Source organism: Nuphar pumila, chromosome 9, assembly GCF_984573655.1.
Source record: "Nuphar pumila chromosome 9, dmNupPumi1.hap1.1, whole genome shotgun sequence".
Classification (NCBI taxonomy): Eukaryota; Viridiplantae; Streptophyta; class Magnoliopsida; order Nymphaeales; family Nymphaeaceae; genus Nuphar; species Nuphar pumila.
In genome coordinates, this window is record NC_143257.1 from 68,100,236 (window position 1) to 68,122,600 (window position 22,365).

Here is a 22,365-nt window from a genome sequence, read left to right on the forward strand (position 1 = left end):
TCGGTCGTTGACCGCTCGCATGGGAGCCCGTTTCACTCAGGTATCCGGGTAATCCACAATAGAATAATATACCCCCGGAATACTTAGTTTGAGATCGGAGTACTCTCCACCGTACCAGGAGGGCGTTAATATCGAAACAATGACCTTTTTCTTTCACAGAATTTGATCTGAAATTATACATTGTTGATATAATACATAATCATGTTTTAAATTATTTTTAATTGTCATATTTATAATTGCATAATTGTTCTTAAATGTATGCAATTAGATTTGTAAATTATTGAAATCATGCTTAATATTTGATTTGTATGGTTTTGATTAATGACTTACTTGGCTATCATAAGTCTAACCCCGTTTTATAGGGATTTCAGGTTCAGATATGGAATAGGAAATCTTACAATAGATGTTGGACAAGTGTGGCATCGAAGAATCCAGATTCCCAAGATCCTGAGATTAATTTAGGATTTATTTTGAATTTAATCCTAAATGTTTTCATTTTTGAACCTTGTAAAAAGACTATGTTATAATGTTAATATAAATTATTGTTGTTTTTGTTGTTAATTGGAACGTGACGTGCCTGAGGTTTAGGAAACCGAAAATCAAAAGTTATTTCCGCTGTTTAAAAAAAAAAAAAATCTGCATTTTTAAAGGTTTTAAAACCCCGGGGCGTTATATTCCCAGTTTTCTTTATTGTTTCTCCTTTCTGTTTTTGCTCCATTAACGCACCCATAGGTAGCGTGGAATTGCCTATGGCAACTTCCACATATCCTTGTGCAATAGTAATGTAATGTTACATTCTGACATTATTTTCCATTTCCTTTTCTTCTTTTAGATTCGATTTCTTTATCTTCGCATTCTTTTTTTTTTTTAGTTCATGTTGCTATTGATTTTGAAATTCCATTTCTGTGAATATGAATTTCTGTTCATTTTTTTCTTTTTCGGAGCATTAGAAATGTTTAGTAATAGCACATTAACTTCCATTTTGAATTCCGCATTTCCCTGCCCTTTTAGCATTTGTTTAAAATATACATTTTCTGTTCTTATGTATATCGGATCATATTGTTTCGGCTTGTTAATCCCTGTATATATATATTATCGGGTCATCTTTCTGTTACAATGCATTTCCTTTTTTTTTTTTTTCTTCTCTTCATCTGTAATACCCCTTTCAATTCATTTTGTATATATTTCTAACTGCATTTTAATGTTGGTTGATTGCGGCTTCCGAGGGTCCTCCCAGTTCGTCTTGCCCAAGTTATCGTGTGTCATGCTCTTTGTTACCGACACTTTGTTACCTGCATCTTTTTGTTGATCTTATGCTCAGACCTGATCCCCAAACTGTGAATAGAATTCTCTCTTCTTTTTACTTTTCTCCTTTCTGCCTCATTTGCACGTTATCAATATCCATTTCTAAAATGATTTTGTAAACCAAGTTTGATCTGGAATTTATCTCATTGATGGCTGTTAGTGGTATTCGTGAGAGAGGGATAACTGGCTAAATGCCTGGGAATGTCCTATGGTAAAACCCATATAAGACCGGAAGAGGAACGACAACATCAGACGTGGATGCTCCAACCAAAACAAAAAAAAATGTTCATTGCAGTCCAGCAACGATTTGCTGCAAGAGATCTGCCGGAATTCTACAATGACTTGTACTGAATAAAATTTTGATTCAAATTCCTTGTTATTAAAATCTTGTTGGAATCCTGATGACCTCTGGAAGGGTACTCTTGTTGAAGAAGGCGTCGAATATGCTGAATATCGGTTCCTAATCTGAAGCAGAGGTTAAGACTTGGATCAACGATCTGGTTCTTGAATCAGAGATTAAATACTCTGTATCCCTTTACATCTCAGGTTTACCCTCTTCGCTGATTCGCTTAAGGCCTTCATTACTATTTTTTAAGTTCAATTATCCAATTCTTTTACTATTTATTTGATTAATTTGCATAATTAGTTTGCTTGATCCATCTATTGTTTGTCTAAATCACCAACCCAAACCCTGCAATCCAGTCGACCAACACTCTTTATCAGAAACATCATCTCCATCGTGGAAGTAAATCTTGGTCAATTACGTGGGCTGGAATGGTTCTGTGATACAAGTTCTAATACCTCTCTGGTTAATATAAAGTGCAATTTTTTTTTATTATTCATTTTACCAAAGTCGTTAGGCTCTGGGCAGCAATCGAAAGTTTGATGATGAGGTTAATGGCCATATCTGACTGCTTGTTTGCCTAGGATAAATTTGCTTCATGATCTCTTTTTGAAATATCAATCAGATGTTTATTTTCACACATTGCTAAATCATTGTAAATAAGCTTGAACAGGATCAAGACTGTCGTTCCCAGGGATGTCTCTGAAGAATCTTGGATATTCAAAGCGAATCACTTTGATTCCAAAGCTGAGTTGATAGCTAATGTGGGCATGATATCACAGCAGAGATCACTGTGCATGAAAATCATAACTTAGGGATGTTTTGAGAAGGATTAAAGTAGTTGCATTTTCTTTTCAGGGTAAGAATTCCAATACAACGTCAAGGATTTATGCACCCTACAAGGTTTTCTTTTCTTTTATTATTGCTTTCTTGGAATTATCAGTTGGAGCCATTTCCATGAATAATTTTTGATTTTGTAACTTCAGCATTTCTCATTTGAATTGTGGGCATTCCTAATGATAACTTCAGTAATTTTTTTTTTATTTCGTTTCAGTAATTTTTGATTTTTGATCCTGGAATTATCAGTTGGGTTTTAGATTTATACCAGTTTTGCTGCTTTGGTTGTATCTGCTGAAAGAAATTGTTGCCTCCTAGAGGCAACCTCATAAATGTGTAGATTATAAACCCCCCCTGAACAGTTTGATTTTTCACTATCTTATACTAGTCTTCTATCATCACAGAACATCATGAAACCTGCAGCAATAAGCCCACTCACTTACACAGTCCCTGTAGTTTCTGATATCTAGTTATCTATACAATATCCTGTGCATACACTCCAACAGTTGCACAAGCTCCATTTTTGGATTGGATTGCCAGTCTCACAATCACCAACTCTTGTGACAACTTCAAAAACCTTTGTAGTAGCATTGTATTTTCCCTGCACATACCTTGCACACAAAGCTCACTGCTATTGTAACTTCCTGCACTTGTCACCTTCTTCCCACCTACCGCCTCTTCACTACACTTTCACAGCATGTCTACCATATCTCTATTGCGCCTGTTACATAACACCTATCAATCCTCACTACATCCTCTATAGTTTCCATCTCCAGCACCCCTGTGAACTCCATTGCTGTGGCTCTTATCTACTCACAGCAGTGTCAAATACTGTTGTAATTTCCCCGTTACCAATCACTAACTGGGGTTTACATTCACTCCTATCGGCATACCACATTCCACCTGTGGCTTACAACACACCTTCATAGCCACTGTTTCATTTTCACAACCCCACTATACTCCATTTGTAACTCACCTCTTACACCCTTTTCATTTCAGATCATATATCCACTGCCCTTAGTTTGTACTAAATACCTAGTCCATTTTTCATTCTCCTGTATTTTATGCACTTTTTTTTTCTTTTTCTTTTTCACTTGGCATCTATACATATTACTTCATCACCTGTCAGTCGTGACAACATTTTTGCAAAAGCAACTTCCTCTGCACTTTATGCCTCCTTTGCTCTAGGGATACCAGTTTCTGTTTCTATAGCCCAGGTTGTTGCCAGCAACCCTGAAATCTTTTTGAAGTCCTATATAGTCCCACTTAGCTGCTGTTGTTGTCTCCACCTCCATTGACATCTTCATCATAGCCTTGCACAAACAACACAACATCCATTTCCACCAATGTGCTAAATTATAGCTATTGCAGCAAACCTTCATAAACATATTCACTCTCCCGGCAGCACCCTGCTGTACTCGTTGCTACCACCTAGCACACACACCATCCCACCTATATATACATATATATATATATATATATATATATATATATATATATACCTATATGTAGATATACATATATATGCATGTTCATACATATATAAATATATATCAAATTCATTTTTTCCATAAATTTGAACCTTAAACACCTTGACATGTGTACAACTCTGCCATTGACATCTATATAATACTTGCACTTTTCCATATTAACCCAGTTGTTTTGCAGGAGAATATGAGAAAAAGATCATTATTTGGAGTTGTAAATTCAATCTCATGTATTAGATATTAATAAGAATTTACATTTCTTGTTTTAGATAGAATGAATGAGCATGGTAAATATCATTAATTGCTTATTTTCATACTTCTTACCTTCATTTTCCAAAATCTCACATTAGTGAAACACGAATGGCACGTGCACCATTTCGTAAGAGGTAAATCAATCCTAAGTTGATGATCCACATCAATGGCCATAGTCAGGGCGTGGACAAAACTTAGGATTTTTATCTTTTACAAAATAACACTGGGACTCACACTAGATCCATTTTCAAAATTCATCATATTTTTCCTAAATATTTTTATCTTTTGTCAGAATTTAACTTAAAATTAACTCAAAACATATACCAATGGCCATAGTCAGGGTATATTGAGAGTTAATTTCATTTTAAATTCTATAAAAGCACCAAATGTATTTTATTCTTCTCTTGAATTTAAATATAGATTATTATATAATACATTCAATGACCATAGTCAATGATGTATTATATCTTCAATCTGGTTTTAATTCATTTAAAGAATGGAATAGCTTTTCAAAAATCCAAATTCAAAAATTTAAATTCATTTATCATTTAGATAGGATTGCATCATATTTCTAATTTCTTTTTCATAAAATCCAAGTAATTCTTTCCTTCATTTCTCATATCAAATCCTATTTATAAATTTAAATTCAATTCTATTTCTCAAAAGGATTCAAGAATTCAATTTCAAAGTCCCATTTGACTTTGAAACTTCAGAATCATCTTGTATTTCAAATTCCAAATTCTATCTTAAATTTAAAATCCAATTTAACTTTGAAATTTATTTGTACATTCAAGATTCAATTTCTAAAATTCATTTTCCAAGTTCAAATTAAACTTGGAAGTTATTGATTCATCTTCTGAATTTAACTCCAAATCCATTTTAGGATCCAGGATTCAACATTCATATTGGATCTCAGACTTCTGATCCAATTCCTCTTTAGGATCCAGGATTCAACACTCATATTGGATCTCAGACTTTAGATCCAAATCCTCTTTAGGATCCAGAGTCCAATTCCACTTTTGGATCTCAGACTTCAGATCCAATTCTCCTTTAGAATTCAGACTCCAATTTCACATTGGATCTCAGACTTCAGATCCAAATCCATCTTAGCATCCAGAACCCAATTCTACATTTGGATTTCAGACTTCAGATCCAAATCCATCTTAGGATCCGGAACCCAATTTTCTATCGGATCTCAGATTTCACATTTTAAATCCATCTTTAGATCCAATTCCATTCCAATTCTAGATTTCAAATCCAATTCCATTTTCAGATCTCCTCCAAACTCCCTAAATTCATTTCTATTCTTAAATACCATTTGATTATGTCAGATCCATTCCAAACTTAAAAATCCAAATTCAATTCCATCTCAAGTATTCATTTCCTTTCCCTAATTCAAATTCAAATTCAAAGTCCATTTTTTGACTTTAAAACTTCATTTCCTTTCATTTCAAAGCTTCAAGTCATTCTTTCTCATTTATTCTTCCAATCCTGATTTACTTAAAAAACTTAGAACTCCTCTGATCTATCTCAAGTTCTAAGATAAAATTCAAATATTTTTTCATTCCTTTACCAAGTTCATCTCAGAATACTTGGAAATTTTCAAAACATCTTTTTAAAGGGAGCAGGCATTCTTGCATTGCACAAGCATGATTCTTTGTGCATTTAGAGTTAGGATAAATTCTTAGATTATATTTAGGCAAAGCAAAAAGGCATAGATTCGATCCTTGGATCGATTACCCCTGGTAAAGGCACCAGGAACGGTCGAACCTCGTACCGACGATCGAATCCCGTCTCTCCATTTTTCCCGCAATATTTTCAAAAACGGAGGCAAGTAATTTTCTAAATATTTTCAAATAAAGGTCAAGTGAAAACCCGCAAAATAGTTCCTCTTCTCTCTCTTTCTCTCTTTCTTTCTTTCTTTTCTCTTCTCTTTTTCTCTTTTCTTTCTTTTATTCTTCTCCCTTCAAAAAGGAGGAAAATAGAGGTTAGAAAGGGAAAAGAGAAGGAAGAGAGAGAAACCACAAGAGAGAGAGGAAAAATTTTGCGATGATCACAGTTACCTTCTTTAAAGAAATGTTTTTAATATAAGAAGAAGACAAAAACATAAATCGGCTACACAAAGAAATGCAAATATAATATATTTCATGAAAAGACTCTAGTTACCATTTTACAAAACCATAGAATGTCGACTTACTTGAAGTCATCATTCTCTTTGTACAAAGCATTAAATACCTCCTGTAACAAATCCTTGTTAATATCCTTCTCAAGGAATGTCGACTTTCTTTTAGTCCTCATTCTCTCTGAAGACTTTGAAAATCACAACATAAAGAAAATACTTGACATGACTATGTACAAATATATATCAAAGCACTCAGTGTACTTACACTCATTTAAAGTAAAGAAGTACTTATGTACCTCAAATCATTAATTAGAATAAAAACAAAACTATAATCCAACGTTCAATGTACTATTGTAAGAAATAGACTTTTTACATAAAATATGTATTACCTAAAATATTACAACGACTAGTGTACCCCATACTTCATTGTTTATGGAAAAAGGCATTCTCGAATTTCTCTAAAGATGTTTTTGAAAATGACATGACATTTCACATCTCAAAAAGGCTACGATTTCAAAAAGCAACGACTACTTTTTCAAAAGCTATATAAACACACTCAAATAAACTATTCAACATGGAATGGAATAGACGTGTGAGCTTACAACGAGAAAAATTCCTATTTGATATTTGAAAAAAGAGCCTTGAAAAAGAAAGAGAAAAAGAAAAGAAAGAAAAGAGAAAAAGTCAAGTCCAGCTCTTTGACAAAGAGCATCCTCTGAGTGACAAACAGAACATTCTGAGAATCCTTCATTCGTGCATTCATATCATTCTGAAGGTTCTATAGGAAGTATTGTAACTCTGTTATTCACTGTATTCCTTCTTTATTGAAAGAAGTAGACCTCTGTGAAAGAGGGTGTTGTCCTTCTTTGTTGAGAGAAGAAGACCTCTGTGGAAGAGGGTGTGCCTCTTCTCTGTTGAGAGAAGAAGACCTCTGAGGAAGAGGGTGTTGTACTATTTATCCGGTGACTCGGATGTTATAGTGGAAAGCTCAAGTGGTTTTGCTTGGGGACTGGATGTAGGTCTGGATACTGACCGAACCAGTATAAATTTTGTGTTTTATGTGTTGTGCCTTATTGCCTGATTATTTTATTTTATCGATCTTTATCGTATTTCACTATTTACCCCCCCTCTAGTGGAATTTCATTAACCTGAGCGGGAAGAGATTTGATAAAATTTTAATGGAATTGAGGAAATATTGATAAACTTGATAAAACTTGATAAAATTTGATGTAAATTTGATAAAAAATATGAATAAAATGAATGAAACTGATAAAGATATCAAAATTAACTGAAGATTTACAAGTTTTGAGAAAAAAGAGTTTTTCTGATCCTGCCTGCATATGGGATTTTGAAAGGAAAATGTTTATTTAAAAGATAAATGAGAAATCATTTTGGGAAGAAAATTCATTTGTAAGAAGAACGATCAGTGCGAGATTTGATCCTTTTAAAAGGGAGAGTCATCATGAGAGATCATCATGAGGTTTGATTTCGAAGATAGTGGTTTAAAAACCAAATTTGAAAGAGAAAACAAAACATGAGATGATGATTTTGAAGACAAGTGGTTCTCGAAACCTAATTTGAAAAAAGGAAAAATCAACATGTTGGTTTATTTAAAAGGGATTTAGATCAAAATATTTGAACTTTTTGAAAAACTTTTGCAGAAACTTTTGAGATTTTATGATTTTGAAAATCCTCATAGGCAATATCATTTCTCTCATGATGGAGGAAAACAAATTTTTGAAAATAGATGACAAAGATTTAAAAAATTTTGAAAAATAGCAGGCAGGATCAAAAAGATTTTGAAGAAATCAGAAAGAAAAGGCAATACACCTGGGTTTTTAAAAGAGGAAATTTTTTGAATAATATATACCCAGGGTTTTGGAAAATATAAGGAAGATATGTATATAAGATATCATATAATCACAGATATATAAGCAAGGATACACAAACAACACTCCCTAAAGCTGACTCTATATGCAATATTTGAAATGGCTTATAGGACCTTAATCCTAACTCTAAGATTTAGATCATCTGATTTCAATCAAGGTACGCCGATATACTCAAGCCGAAGCTGAAAGTACGTGGCATATAAAGTATCTCTTCAGTTCTAAGGTAAAGGCTTCCCAACATCCTTGAGCACCTACCGATATACCTCGGACTATGGCCCTTAGGTACGTGGTAGGGGGGCGCGAACCCAAATAAGTGGTCCAGTTGTGAGGCTCTCTCCCGAACTATGGTTCAGTGAGACAGCCCAGCAACGTGAAGACCGGGACAATATAGGTATGGATGTTTTCAAAATATGATCAACATGCAATAAAATCAGAAGGCTCTAATGCAAGTCCTAAAGAGATAGATTTAAATGAGAAGAAGCATACACGTGCATACATTGTCTGCATTCAATCCCTAAAATTGAGGAGAGTTGTATTTAAGGCCTAAATCTAATGTGAACATGGATATAATCTCCTCAATATGGTCCTACCAAACCATACTTAGATCCTATATGAAAATAATGTCATCTTAGGACAGAGTCTAGGCTCCTAAGGTTTGCATGTAAATGAAGCCGACGTATGTTAGAATAAAGACTTAGATTTATATAAAAGCAAAGCAAAGGCATAAATTCAACCGGACGAAGACAAGTCCCATCACGGTCGCCAAAACTGTGATCATCGCAAAATTTTTCCTCTCTTGTGGTTCTCTCTCTCTTCCTTCTTTTTCCTTTTCTAACCTCTATTTTCCTCCTTTTTAAAGGGAGAAGATTAAAAGAAAGAAAAGAGAAAGAGAAGAGAAAAGAAAGAAAGAAAGAGAGAAGAGGAACTATTTTGCGCGGTCTCACTTGACCTTGATTTGAAAAATATTTAGAAATTTAACTCGCCTCCGTTTTTTAAAATATTGCAGAAAAATGGAGAGACGGGATTCGCTCGTCGGTACGAGGTTCGACCGTTCCTAACGCCTTTACCAGGGGTAATCGAACCAAGGATCAAATCTATGCCTTTTGCTTTGCCTAAATATAATCTAAGAATTTATTCTAACTCTAAATGCACAAAGAATCATGCTTGTGCAATGCGAGGATGTATGCTCTTTTCAAAGATGTTTTGGAAATTTCCAAGTATTCTGAGATGAACTTGGTAAGGGAATGAAGAAATGTTTGAATTTAACTTAGAACTTGAGATAGATCGAAGGAGTTCTAAGTTTTTGAAGTACATCAGAGTTGGAAGAAATAAATCTAGATTTTTGAGAAAGAATGATTTGAAGCTTTGAAATGAAAGGAAATGAAGTTTCAAAGTCAGAAATGGACTTTGGAATTAATTATGGATTTAGGAGAGGAAGATGAAATTTGGGAGTGATCTTGGATTTAAATTTTAGAATGGATCTGAGAAAGTCAAATGGCATTTAAAATAGAAATGGATTTAGGGAGTTCAAATGAAATCTGGAAATGGACTTGGATTTGAAATCTAGATTTTGAAATTGAATTGGATCTCAAAATGGATTTAAGATCCGATGTAGAATTGGGTTTCGGATCCTAAAAGTGAATTTGAATCTAAGGCCTGAGGTCCAATGTAGAGTTGGATCCTGGGTCCTAGAATGGATTTTGGATTTGGGGTCTGAGATCCAAAGTGGAATTAGGTCCTGGATCCTATAAGGAAATTGGATCTGAAGTCTAAGATCCAAATGTAGAGTTGGACTCTGGATCCTAAGATGGATTCGGATCTGAAGACTGAGATCCAAGGTGAAATTGGATTCTGAAGTCTAAGATCCAAAGTGAAATTGGAGTTTGGATCCTAAAGGGGAATTGGATCTGAAGTCTGAGATCCAAAAGTGGAATTGGACTCTGGATCCTAAAGAGGAATGGGATCTGAAGTCTGAGATCCAATACGAGTGTTGAATCCTGGATCCTAAAATGGATTTGAAATTAAATTCAGAAGATGAATCAAGAACTTCTAAGTTTAATTTGAACTTGGAAAATGGATTTTAGAAATTGAATCTTGAATATACAAATGAATTTCTAAGTCAATTTAGACTTTGAACTTTGGGGCTTGAATTTTGGAATTTAGAAGAGGAATCAAGAATCTCAAAGTTTAAATTGAACTTTGAGTTTGATTTGGAGTTTTGAAATATAAAATGAATTTGGAATTTCAAAGTCAAATTGAACTTTGAAATCTGTTTTGAATTTGAATATAAAATGACTTTGAAATCTCAAAGTTAAATTGAACTTTGAGATTTGAAAATGAAATTGAAAATAAAAGGATGAATTGGATTTTATAAGAATTGAAGATAGATTGAGGAAGATATTTACATCACTTAAAGTTTTTGAAAAAGGAATTTCGAAAATATGATGCAGTTCTATCCTAAATGATGAATGAATTTAAATAATTTGAAATTGGATTTTGAAAAACTATCTTATTCTTGAAATGAATTAAAATAAGATTGAAGATATAATACATCCCTGACTATGGTCATTGAATGTATTATATAATAATCTATATTTAAATTCAAGAGAGGAATAAAATACATTTGGTGCTTTTATAGAATTTAAAATGAAATTAACTCTCAATATACCCTGACTATGGTCATTGGTATATATTTTGAGTCAATTTTAAGTTAAATTCTAATAAAAGGAGAAGATATTTAAGGAAATATGATGAATTTTGAAAAATGGATCCAGTATGGATCTAGTGTTATTTCGTAAAAGATAAAAATCCTAAGTTTTTATCCACACCCTGACTATGGCCATTGATGTGGATCATCGACTTGGGATCAATTACCTCTTACGAAATGGTGCACGTGCCATTCGTGTTTCACCATTTGTGAGAATTTGAAAAATAAAGGAAAAGATGCATGAAAACAGGCAATTCATGATATTTACAATGCTCAATCATTCTATCTAAGACAGAAAATGTAAATTTCTCATTAATATCTAAGTTGTTACAATCCTTGAAATCTGGAAGGATGACATCTCTAATCTTAAGAGGGCAATACAAATTTCCCATGACTTCCCTGTAAAAGAATGAATGAGCACAATAGAGGAAAAAGTGCTTCATTGAAAACAAGATCATATATGATTTGTATTGATCCTAATGCAAAGTGCTATGCTCATGCTGAATGAGAAGGGTGATATGCTACAAGTGGGTGATAACAGGGGATTACAACAGTGTTTACTACGGTTGTGAGTGTGGTGGCATGTGATTGTGAAGGGGGTGCAACAGAGAAAGGTGGCCAGTGCATACAAGTGTATGCTGCCAGGTGAAGGAGGTGGGTTGATGGGATGCTAGAGGCTGACTTGCTAAGATAGTAGGGAAGACGTACAACAGCAGTGGTATGCTACTGTAAAATGGAACAAGTATTGCAAATTATAGTGGGGAAAAGACAGGTACACATAAAGCCTAAATGGCAAAGGATGCTATAAGCCACAGCAGCAGTGAGTTACTGTGGGGAGCTTACAGTAGGAGTATATGCGTTGCGGCAGAGAGGAATTGAGGATGGGGCAGGACCAAGTGCTACTGCTGTGGATGCAGTAACCAAGTACCTGATTATGAATAACAACAGAGGGGACTGAATAATGGGAGTCTGGTGATAGGTTTTTGAAGGGCTGATTCAGACGAAGCACTATCAAAGACCACCATCATTAGCCTCAAACAACGATTCTGCTATATTTTGAGGGCTCTCAGTCATCGAGATCATGGCCAGTGAGGGATCCTAGACACATCAAATGGGTTGAAATCTAAAGAAGAAGAATAAAGGTATATAAAAAAAATATGACTTTAACCGATTCAGAATTACATATAACGCTAGAAATTTAATGGAAAAGAACCTAACATGAAAGCTAGTGTTGCAACCTGCATTCTGAAATGTGAGGAAATTTTGGTAAAAGGAATACAGTAGTGGTTTCATTTAATCAGGTTGTATTCACTAGTATTCTGCTGTAGTAACTAACGAATTCAACATCTCAGAATATAAAAAAAAAATTAATGGTTAGTGGCCAACTTCTAATCAGCCGATGAGCTGAAATCTAGAACCCAAACGTCACTGATCTTCAGAAGGCATTTTAATTTGAAGTTATATATATATATATATATATATATATATATATTTTGTTCCATTATTTTCAAAATAAAGAAACCAAACAAATGATAGGACATCAGATAATGACCATATGGCACCAATCATATGACTGGATTTGATCCAGGGATCAAATCCAAGTCCGAATTCCATTATACAGATTCACCGGGAAAATAGTAAAAGAAATATAAACGTTCATTACTCCAGTCGGTCTGATGGTGAAGGATTTTCTGTAATGGTCAGTCAATATAATTTACAAAACAAAATGTGCAAGTGTGCAAGCAGGCATGCAGGGTATATAATGACATTGGCGCAAGAAATGAAACCAGCACATGTCGTGGTGAGTGTTAAAGAGGTGAATGAATGTGTTGTGCAACAAAGTGTAAATGATATGCCGAACAAAAGTCACTTGTGAAAATATGGGTGAGTGATGGTGGTTTCAACCCAGCTGATTCTATGTAGTATTCTGAAGTGATCTTGCAGGAAATCCATCGGCAGTATTTATTGGGCCTGACACCTTCATCTACTCCTAGCGACAATTGGATCTTTAGTAACCTTTCCTGCAAAGAGATGGAATCAAACCTAGCTACAGAATGAAGATAATAGGTAACCGAGCAAGGGTGATGGCACAACAATGTTATCACTCAAGTTGTTGGTACAACCCAAAAAAAAAATACATCACATAGCTTGATACTTACCTGTTGGTGGTCGGCATTTGCTTCACTATCCACATTGAATTTCACAACGAAGACTGGTAAGCTTATCAGAATAGATCACATTCTTTTTTTTTATGACATACTGGAGTCTTGTTTTGGAGGTGAAAAGTCTTCCCATAGTGATAGTTGGAATATATTTTCACATAAAAAATTTAACAGTAATTGAGAGTAAGGATTGGTAGCCAATGAAAGAGATATTTTCGGTGATTCAGATGCAGACATTTATTCTTCAAATAACTTCAGTGGATCAAGTCTTCCTAAATGGGTTGGCTAATTAATTTTAGACATAGCACCATGATGAATTAATCAACAGATCAGGCATCAAGCTCCTAAGATTCAAACAACAGAAGAATTTCATGAAATGTATATGCAATGAACCCTGTTGTAATAAAAGAGATGGCAGGAAGTATCCAACATCACACAACGTGGCAGATTCCTTGCGCATCATGTATTGTACACCACATAAAAATTATATACAGATGTGTATCTTTATAAGAGTTGATTGCCAAGGAACTGTGCAATATTTTATTTAGGTCCAAGGCCTTCGAAGACACCGACTCACTCCCTACTCATAACAGGCGTCATGGTTACCTTGAGATTTCTTTGCCTACATCAAATCCATTCCCTCTTTTTTTTTTTATTTCTCCCTTCTTCCCCCTTTTTTTTTTTAGTTCATCTTCAGCATTTATTGGTGAGAGATGAAACCTTAATGATAATCCAAAAAAAAAAATGCTGAAACAAAGCAACAGAAAAGAAAATGTACAATAAGATTCAGATATGAAACGGAAAAAAAAAAATGTCGAAGCGATTAACCTCCTTTTCTGTTGCGTAAGGAGGTGTTTGAAATTGACACAGGCAATTTCAACACCCTCCATGGTGCATTGAAGGGACCAAAACAGAAGCTTATTATAGATTTCAGAGAAGAGAAAAAGAAGAAAAATCAGAGACGGGGGAATTTAAAGATTGAAAGGGGCAGGAAGAATACTTACTATATTCCTTTTCCACCGTAGGTATTAATTTTCTTTCACCCAATCTGGACCATCAATAGCGTAGTAAATTGTCCACCAGAGTTGTCCTTTGAAGCTTCATTGATATTTTGCAATGTAATTCTGCAGGGGTCGACTGGAGGTCTTCTGGGGGACTCCTTTTTACCCGGAATGAAGGAGAGGACGGTTGGTGTTTGTAGGGATTTTTTCGTAAGAGGGAGGTAAAGGGGAGATCGGAGACGGATGAAAAAGAAAACAAGAAAGTGGATTTTTTTTATCGATATGTAAAACAATGGATGGTGTATGTCGAAGGTGGAGGTTATGGTGGCGATCCCCCCCTAGGGTTTTCCTCTTGCGCCCCTTTTAAAGAGAGGAAAGATGGCTCTGGAAGGTGTGATATGGTTAAAGATCGGTGGATGAGGGCCTGGGGCCATTGATTGGAGGGTGGAGGAAAGAAGGAGGGGAAGATTCTGGAGCTTGTGCGAGAGAGGGGCTGTTCAAGATCAGAGGTTGAGGGAGAGGAGGTTGTTTGAGGATGGAGGGTCGAGCTGAGAGCGCGGGAGATGGTTGTTGGAGATTTTCCAAATTTCCAAAAGAAGGCCCCCCTTGAAAGAATTTTGTAAAAAACATGGTTCAAAAAGAGGTTTTTGGCAAAAATTCAATTTTTCGAGTTTTAAAACCATTTGCCTTCCTCAATTTTTTTGATTTTTACATTGCTTTTTTTCCATTTTTTGGTATTTTTATAGTAGAAAGCTAAGAGTTTAAAAGAAAACTAAGTTTTAAACACTAATTTTTTGTATTTTTCTAAGAAATATTTACAAAAGTATTTTTCTGAGAATTTTAGATCATTTTGGGGAAATTTCTTCAGAAGAATGGGTTTGGACCTAGGTTTTGAGAAAATGTTCGAGTTTTGACACTCGAATCGAGAAATACAATGTGATGGATCCAAACGGATGTCAAATGAACTATCAGAGCTATTTAAAGGCTATTTTTGGTATTTTCTATAATTTTAATTTAAAATTTGAACAAGGAGATTCAGATTTGGATCTGGACAATTGATCCAGATCCAAAATCAATTTAAACATATGAAGTGAATTTAATTTCAATAAAACTAGAGAAATGAACTGGAATTTAGATTTGAAATGACCCATTTGCTCAAAAAATGGATTTAGGGGGCAAAAAGGGAATATTTAAAAGATTTTAAAAAATTTGGGGTGTTTATAGGCCTACAACAAGATGAGAGACCCCATATCAGAGGGACACACACTGTCCTTGATTATGAACAATTTCTCACAGCGCCTAAGAGGCCTCATCTCTACTGCACCATCCAGAACATTTATTCAGCTAACAGAGCGAGCCGAATGGCTCGAGTTGAGCATGAAAAATGGAGTCTATGAAGGCTTCACATTTACTAAGAACATCAGTCAAACTGAGCAGAAAAAGAAGACTCACTTCACCCATTCTGTCAGAAATGACAAATGGAACCATCGTAAGGGGCAGAACAGAGACTTTTGTTATGGTCCAGGGAGTTCAAACCCTCAAAAGAATGATCAAAAAGGAAAATCTATTCCCCAGTTCAACAAGCCACTACAGTTAGAGCAGGGACCAAAATCCTGATAAAAAGTGAAACACGAAGGATGGAGCTATGATAGGAAATTCACTCCACTTGACCAATCACTCGAAACTGTGCTCAAGTACATGTTAACCAAGAAGATGGTCAAATTGCCTAGGCTGGTCGATCCTCCTGTGCCCATGGGGAAATTCAAAGATCAATTCTGCAAATTTCACAGAACAGTGGGGCACAATACTGAGAACTGCTTCGTTCTCAAGAATATTGTTCAGGATCTCATGGACAAAAATCTTTTGGTAGAGGGTGCCGAAGATGAGAATATGGAAATTCTGAAGAAACTATTTCCTTATCATTCTACAGTGGTTATTTCTGAACAGCCTTTTCAACCACAGAAGCATATCAGGCCGTGCTTTGAAAAAGATATGCAAGCTCAACATCAGATCCTTGTGCTGCAGCAGGCTCAGTCCAAAGCTCAGAAAATGGACCTTATTTCAGCCTTTGGCAAAATGAAGATATATGCAAAACCTGCCAAAGCATCCTCTGAGGCTACTAAAGGAATTCCTAAATTCCTCAAACACTTCATCAAGCCTGCCCCAGAGAAAAATGAGACATCAACTCAAAAGCCGATAACTGCATTGTCTAATGTCTCAATTTTGGATTTAGCCCAAGCTTCCGCCAAACATCAGCAGGTGTTGGATGATCTGTTGCAGAAAATCAAAGTGAAACCGAGTATATCTCCTGAAGACATGGCCCAGATAGTCAATCAGGCCATGACGAATGCTGTGATTACTTTTTCAGATGAGGATCTCCCGAAGCCTCATGTATTCCACAATAATGCCTTATACGTTGTGATTTAAACCAGAGGAATGATTGTTCCTTATATGCTGATAGATGGAGGCAGCAGTCTCAATATATGCCCAGAAATGACAGCCAAAGCTTTGGGCATTAAAGAGAAAGAATATATCCCAGACCCAATCACCATCTACGGGTTAGATAATCATGACCAGGCAGCGAAAGGAAAAATCTTCCTAGAAATTTTCATTGACTATTCAGTCCACTCTGTCCTCTTTCATGTGGTCAATGTGCCGCCAACGTATAATCTATTGTTGGGACGACTGTGGATCCACAACACAAACACAGTGCCGTCTACTCTGCATTAGTGTGTCAAGTGGTCAAAAGGTGAAATGATCACAACAGTCTTGGGCGAAGATCCGGAGCAGAGGTTTGTACAACCCATGGTTCCCAGACCCACTTTCACTACTAATATCCCTAGTATTAGGGGCATTAAAGAAGTCAATTTTGAAGAGAATTCAGGAATACAACAGACGGCAAAGCAGCCAGAGCATACAGTGGCCATGATTCGATGGAGAGGCCCACAGTTTTTCAAAATTGGAGGACGAATTGACTATAGCACATTCAATGATCATCCTCTGTTCTCTCAATTTATGAAGGCCAAAAAGGGATTTAATCTTTTAGTGAAACATGGCTATCAGCCTTTTCAAGGCCTAGGCAAAAATGGAAATGGCCGCCTCGAGCCAGTAATTCCTCAGCACTATCCTCAAAGAGCCGGGTTGGGCTTCACTAGCAAAAGATATCAAAAGGGCACTATTTTCGTCAAAGGAACACACTGAGGGCATCTGCTTGTCTTTTCATTTTTATTCTTTTGTTTCCGCACTGGGATGATATCACATTTCATTTTCATCATTGTCATTTAATCAATTTAATCTTTTAATAAAGTTACAAATTAAATGCCATTTGTCTCTTTACTTCTCATTATCAAATCTTTGCAAAATTGTCATTATTTTGCTCTTTTACTTTTTCAATTATTTTCTCAATAAAAAGCAATTTGTTTTATGATAGGCGATTTTCCTGAATCAATTTATTCTCCAATTTTTAGAATGTCTTCCCGATCTATCAAGGAGCTCATTTTTAATCCAAATGCCTTTTCGAAGCCGACAGTGATCCATCAGGTCAAAGTAAGAGCAGAATGCAGTCAGACTACAAAGCAGTTAGAAGAACCCACAGAGTTCAATTAAGCTCTTCAAGAATTACTAGAATTTGCATCAATTCAGAAACAAGATGAGCCATCATCCTTAGTTCAAGATTCGACTAAGGATATCAACATTGGATCAGGAGATGATCCTAAAATTCTCAAGATTGACAGCAGTTTGAGCCCGGAAGAGAAAGAAAGACTCATCAATTTTCTCAAGCAACATGAAGAAGTGTTTGCATGGATGTATGAGGATATGCCAGGTCTGGATACCAAATTGGTTGAGCATCGCCTCGTTCTGAAACCAGATGTCAAGCCAGTTAAGCAGAAGCTAAGAAAAATGGATCCCCAAGTGGAACAACAGGTCAAGGAAGGTTTGGAAGACCTACTCATAGTAGGGTTCATTCGAACCATTGACTATCCAGATTGGCTAGCAAATATTGTCATTGTTCCCAAGAAGAATGGCAATGTTCGAATCTGCATCGACTTCAGAGATCTCAATAAAGCGACTCCCAAGGATGATCATCCGCTTCCTAATATTGATCTTTTGATCGACAGCACGGCGGGTCACGCCATGTTCTCTTTTATGGATGGATATTTCGGATATAATCAGATCAAGTTGGTCGCTCGTGATCAGTCCAAGACATTTTTCACTACTCCTTGGGGCACTTTTTGTTATACAATCATGCCATTTGGGCTTAAGAATGCTGGAGCCACTTATCAGCGTGTTATGGCCATCATTTTCCATGATCAAATATACAAAATCATGGATGCATATGTTGATGATATTCTGGTAAAATGCAAAGAAGAGGAAGATCACATCGAAGCTCTCAATTAGGTCTTCAAGTGGCTCATTCTTTACAAGCTAAGACTGAACCCACAAAAATGTGTTTTTGGAGTCGAATCTGGCAAGTTGCTAGGCTTTTTGGTTCGCAAAAAGGAGATAAAAGTGAATCCTGCTAAGGCCAAGGCCATCATTGACATGTCACCCCCGACTAATCTCAAAGAATTGTGTAGCTTTCAAGGACGTATGCAATCGATCCGGCGATTCAGATCCAATTTGGCCATGAGATATGAGCCTTTCAATCATTTGCTCAAAAAAGGAGTGAAGGTCGAATGGGGACCAGAGTGTCAACAATCGTTCAAACGCATCAAGAAATATCTTCTCAATCCTTCTATTTTAAAGCCGCCAGAATTGGAGAAACCCCTATTGCTATACATTTCAGTTAATCAAGTTGCTTGAGGCGGATTCTTGGCGCAATATAAAGAAGGCAGTCTGATAGATCATGTCATTTACTATGTGAGCAAGACCTTTGTTGATTACGAAAAGAAATATTCTCAGATAGAAAAGACATGTCTAGATTTGGTTTGGATGTGTCAGAAAATTAGGCACTATCTACTAGCATCTGAAGTCAAAATTCTATCCAAATTAAATCCTCTTAAATACATTCTCGAGCAACTCTTTCTCAGTGAACGGATCGCCAAATGGCAAGTCCTATTGATGCAGTATAATCTGGAGTATTGTAAACACCCCAAATTTTCACTCACCTCCCCGACATTTCCACCAAACATCACAACTCTTCCCCGGAGATCGCCAGAGGGAAAAATGGTCATTTTCTGAGCTCGGAACTTGCAAAAGTCCATATTTCATCCGCAACTTTCAAAATTTTTCTATTTTAGCTCAGATTTTCAAAAATTTTATTCCTGACAGGAGACGGGAATCTCCAAATCCTGGTTCAAGATTACATTTCATAAGACATGTCATTGCATATCATTGCATGAGCATTTCATATCACTGCACTGCACTGCACAAAATGTCATTTCGAGGTCCAAAACTCTCGATTTCAAAATTTTCAATCCAGATTCGAATTTCAACTCTTTTCAAAATTGATTTCAAAACCCTGGGTCTTCAAAATTGTCAATTATTCCCATTTTTATCTCCAGAACTCTGAATTTCAAAATATTTTCTCAGGAAAATGATCTGGATAGTTTTTCAATATGGGTTTTTTAGTTTTGAATTTTGCCATTTTATCTCAGATTTTGCTCCTTTTGTCAGCAATTTCAAATATCATTCTTTTACAAAATTGCCCTATAGGGGCCACCTCTTTTCAAAATTTCTGTAATTAGGCCAAGTATTTCTTATTTGCCAATTAGTCTAGGTTTTCAATAAAATTCTAAAAAGAGGTTTTACTGTCTGGCCTTTATTTCAATAAAGAAGCAATGTAGGGTCCACCCCGAGGTGGTGCCACATAGGCTTTCCTTGTGAAAAAAACTTGAATTTTGAAAAACCCAAAAATATAGGAGCCTTGTCCCTGGAATGGCACCACTGGACCATTTTCTCTCTCCTCCCATTTTCCTGCCATGTGTCACCTTCTCTCTCCTTCCATCCTCTGACACGTGTCAGTGTGGGGCCGCTTTAAGATAGCACCACATGTCATTAGCTACCTCTTTTCTATGTCATGTGTCAATGTCCACCACCTCCACCCCTTGCCATGTGTCATTCTGATGTCGCTCTAAGAACGCCACGTGTCATGTGCTGCCCTGTCCAGAAAAAAGTAGAGTTTGTCTCTCCTGAGGTGGCGCCACTTGAGGTATTCCTCCTGCAAGTGACACATGTCACTCTCTCCTTTCCTCAGAAAAAGCAGACTGACACATGTCTCTCCCTACTTTTCTCAGAAAAGTAAATGACACATGTCATTCTTAGCTTTTCTCAAGAAAAAGCAAAGGACACGTGTCACTCTTTGCCTTCTTCAGAAAAAACAACATTTCAAAAGTTCAAACCCAGGCTTAGGTGGCACAAATTCTGATTTTTCCTCCATAAATTCATTTTTTATTTAAATTGAGATGGCGCCACATGGCCCTTCTCCTCCTTCTCTTCCCTCCCGCCACGTGTCACTGCAGGATCTCCCAGAGGTGACACCACATGGCCATCCTTCATTCTTCCAGAGCCAACCTCATTTGAATTTCAAATTCTTCTCTGAGGTGGCGCCATTTGAAGAGACTCCTTCAGCTAGCTGACACTTGTGAGAGGCAGAACCATCCTGAATTGCCACATGCCCAAATCTCCATTCATCAGAAAAAGTGGAAACAGCTCTCCTCTGAGGTGGCGCCTTCTGCTTCCTCTGCTCCTTCCCTCTTGCCACATGGCAGTGTGGAGCCACCCTGAGGTGGTGCCACATGTCAGCCCCTGCTTCCTCCAGAAAAAGCAGAAATTTAAATATTCAAACTCCTCTGAGGTGGCGCCACCTGAGCCCATTGCTCTGTCCTTCTGACCCGTGTCGGTGTTGAGCCACTCTGAGGTGGCGCCACATGGCATTCTCCCATTTCTTCCAGCTTTGAATTTCAAACCTCTATTGAGGTGGCACCATTCCAGAGCCCCCATTTGTCTTTATTTTTTATTTTATTTTATTCAAAATAAAGGTGGCTCACCATGAGGTGGCGTCATATGAGGACCCCTTGCTAAAAGCAAAGTTTGAATTTGAAACTCCCAGGTAGCACCCTCTGAGGTGGCGCCATAGGGGAAATTCCTGCAGAGAAAATCAAGCAAAGTTTTGAAAATTTTCAAACTCCCTTGCTGAGGTGTCTCACCCACAAAATTCATACTTTATTTATTCCAAAAATCCAAATGGCATTCCTTGAGATGGCTCCACATGGAAGGCTCAGATTAACCCTGTTTGAATTTCAAAAATTTCCAGAACCTCTACAAATGCCATAGCCCACGTCCAGCTTAGGAGAGGCTTCTTTGGATTTGGAACTTCAATTAAATTTTTTTGTAGAACTTGATTTTGGCTCTTTTGAATTTACACCCCCCCTGGGCTCATTTGAGATAGTGCAGGGAATCACCTACCTTTCTCACATCACTCCAAGTTCGACCCAGGAGCATAGGTCGACTTTCATGAATTTTTAGAAACCCGGGTCGAAGGACGAGAGAAGCCGTTCGTAGCTGCTCATTTCGGGAGTTCTAGAACTGTAGGAGAATGCAAGGTGAACCCCTATTCCAATCAATTTTATCATAACAATACCTTTGGCTTGATTCGTATTGTCATTTTGAAGAAAGAGCTCATCTGAAGGATGGATCAAGCTATTCTCATAAAATGATGTATATCAAAAGAAATTTTGTATGCTTCCTTGACTCAAATTTTCGCATTTCATCATGTTCATGCATTAAAATAGGCTAGATTTATGGTTTGTTTCATTAAAATAGTATGCTCTATGAATTTATTTAATATTTCATGCATTCTGCTTCATTTCTGTAATTCCCTATTTTTGTTAGTCAGTCCACTCGTTATTTAATGTATTTATTTTTCTTTAAAAATGCTAAAAAAAACACAGTACGAGACCTTAGGTGTCCTTAATAATCTGCAAAAAAATCGAAGTGATTTGAATTCGTTTACTGCGTTCAAAATACTCAGTCGGGTTTTGTTACCCGAGAAACGTTCTGAAGATTTATTTCCAATTTATAAAATCGGGATCTCCCTCATATGAGATTTGATTTTCAATCCAAAAAATGCCTTAAACTCAAGATGATGTCTAGTATTTAACATGATTTGATCAGATTTTTTTGAATTTTTATGATGTCTGACAAAAATCCAAGAGTTCGGGACACATGCCAGAGCTTGATTTGAGCCTCTGAGACTTTGGATCGACTTAGGTCGATTGGTTCTCTTTGGATATTGCTCTAAATCCGAATCTGTAAAATA